Here is a 2907-nt window from a genome sequence, read left to right as displayed (position 1 = left end):
TGGCAAATAGATAGGGAAACAGTGGAAACAGTGACAGACTTTATTTTGGGGGGGTCCAAAATCACTGCAGATGGTGACTGCAGCCATGAAATTAAAAGATTTTTGCTCCTTGGAAGAAAAGTTATGACCAACCTAGACAGCATATTAAAAAGCAGAGACATTACTTTGCCAACATAGTTCCATCTAGTCAAAGCTCTGGTTTTTCCAGTAGTCATGTATGGATGTGAGAGTTGGACTATAAAGAAAGTTGAGCGCTGAAGAATTGATGCTTTTGAACTGTGGTGTTGGAGAAAACTCTGGAGAGTCCTTTGAACTACAAGGAGATCCAACCAGTCCATCCTCAAGGAAATCAGTCCTGAATATTCATTGGAAGGACTGATGCTGAAGCTGAAACTCCAATACTTTGGCCACCTGATGTGAAGAACTGACTCATTTGAAAAGACCCTGATGCTGGGAAAGAACGAAGGTGGGAGGAGAAGGGGACAACAGAGGATGAGATGGTTGGATGGCATCATCAACTCAATGGACATGAGTTTGAGTATGCTTCTGGAGTTGGTGATGGACAGGAAGGCCTGGTGTGCTGCAGTCCATGGGGTCACAAAGAGTCAGACACAACTGAGGAACTGAACTGAACTGAACTATGGTGTTCCTACTACAGGACAAGCACTGTTCTAGATGTGGGATTGGAGCACTCAGTAAAACAGAGACTTTGCTCTCACAGACTTTACATTCTAGCTGGAAGAGGCAGATGAGCAAACAAGCTTCTTCAGATAGTGATAAGTGCCATGAAGAAAAATAAAGCAAATAAGGGAGCAGTGTGTGATGGTAAGTCCTATTTCAGCTAAGGTGGTGAGAGAAGCCTTCCCTGGAAAGGTGTTCTTGGAATAGAGATTTGAATGAAGTGAGGCAGCAGTCATCTTAGAACAGGGAAGGGCAGTCCTAGCATAGGAACCAGCAAGGACAAAGAGACTGGCATGTTCAGGGAACAGCAAGATTGTCTGGTTTAGACATAGAAAAAAAACTCATGGTTACCAAAGGGAAAAGCAGGGTAGGGAAGGGAGAGGGGAGGAATAAATTAGGAGTTTGGGAATAACAGTTACACACCACTATAAAACAGATAACCAACAATAGATATAGCACAGGGAACTATATTCAGTATTTTGTAATAACCTGAAAGGGACAAGAATCTGAAAATAGACAGATGGAGGCACAACTGAGTCATTTTACTGTACATCTGAAACTAACACAACATCGTAAATCAACTATACTTCAATTAAAAATTTTTTTACAGATTGTCCGGTAACTGGTTGAAGTAGAATGAACAAGAGGAGAGTGAAAGATGAGGTGACAGAAGTAGACAGAAGCTAATCAGGCAGGCCCACTGTCTTATAAGACAGTGTGATAGCTTTGGATTTTCTAAGTGAGATGAGGAATTTTTAGAAGCCTTGATATTTTTAGTATAAAAATTTGTAAACATACACAAAACTAGAGAGAATAGTATTAATAATCATGAACTTCCATAAACATATCACTTGGACTCCATAACTATTAAGATAATGCCATTTGCTTCATCTATGTCAACTTGCCTTTTTTATTTTGTTAGTAATTTTTCTTGGAGTATAGTTGCTTTACAGCGTTGTGTTAGTTTGTACTGTACACCAGAATGAATCAACTATGCGTATATATATAGCCCCTCTTTTCTGGATTCCCTTCCTATTTAGGTCACCCCAGTGCATTGAATAGAGTTCCCCATGCTATACAGTATTTCTCATTAGTTATCTATTTCATACATAGTAGTGTACATATGTCAATATCAATCTCCCAATTCATCCCCTCTCCCCCACCTTGGTTTCCATACATTTGTTCTCTACATCTGTCTATTTCTGCTTTGCAAAAAAGTTCATCTGTACCATTTTTCTAGATTCCACATATAAGTGATATTATATGATATTTTGCATTCTCTTTCTGACTTACTTCACTGTGTAAGTGAGTGTCTCTGTGTCTCTGTGTCCATCGACGTCTCTCCAATGGCACAATTTTGTTCCTTTTTATGGCTGAATATACTCCATTGTATATATGTACCACATCTTCTTTATCCATTCCTCTGTTGATGGACATTTAAGTTGCTTCTATGTCCTGGTTATTGTAAATAGTGATGCAATGAACTTTGGGGTGCAAGTATCTTTTTTGAATTATGTTTTTCTTAGGGTACAAGCCCAGGAGTGGGATAGCTGGGTCATATGGTAGTTCTATTTTTGGTTTTTTAATGACCCTCCATACTGTGCTCCATAATGGTTGTACCAGTTTACATTCCCATCAACAGTGTAGGAGGGTTCCCTTTTCTCCACACTCTTTTCAGCATTTATTGTTTGTATGATTTTGATGATAACTAATTTTTAAATTTTATTTATTTTTTAATTGAAGGATAATTATTTTACAGAATTTTGTTGTTTTCTGTCAAACCTCAACATGTATCAGCCATAGGTATACATATATCCCCTCCCTTTTGAACCTCCCTCCCAGATGATAACTATTTTAACTAGTATGAGGTGATACCTCATTGTAGTTTTGCTTTGCATTTCTCTAATAATTAATGACCTTGAGCATCTTTTCGTGTGCTTTGGGGCAGTCTTCTTTGGAGAAATGTCTATTTATGTTTTCTGCCCTTTAATTGATTGGGTTGTTTGTAGTTTTTTTATTAATCAATTAATCTTTTATGGAAGGATAATTGCTTTACAGAATTTTGCTGTTTTCTGTCAAACCTCAACATGAATCAGCCATAGGTATACAGATTGTATTTTTTTATATTGAGTTTTATGAGCTATTTTTATATTTTGGAAATTAAGCCCTTGTCAGTTGAATCATTTGCAAATATTTTCTCCCATTCTGAGGGCTGTCTTTTTGTCT

Source organism: Cervus canadensis, chromosome X (assembly GCF_019320065.1).
Source record: "Cervus canadensis isolate Bull #8, Minnesota chromosome X, ASM1932006v1, whole genome shotgun sequence".
NCBI lineage: Eukaryota > Metazoa > Chordata > Mammalia > Artiodactyla > Cervidae > Cervus > Cervus canadensis.
Note: the sequence above shows the minus strand (reverse complement) of the source record.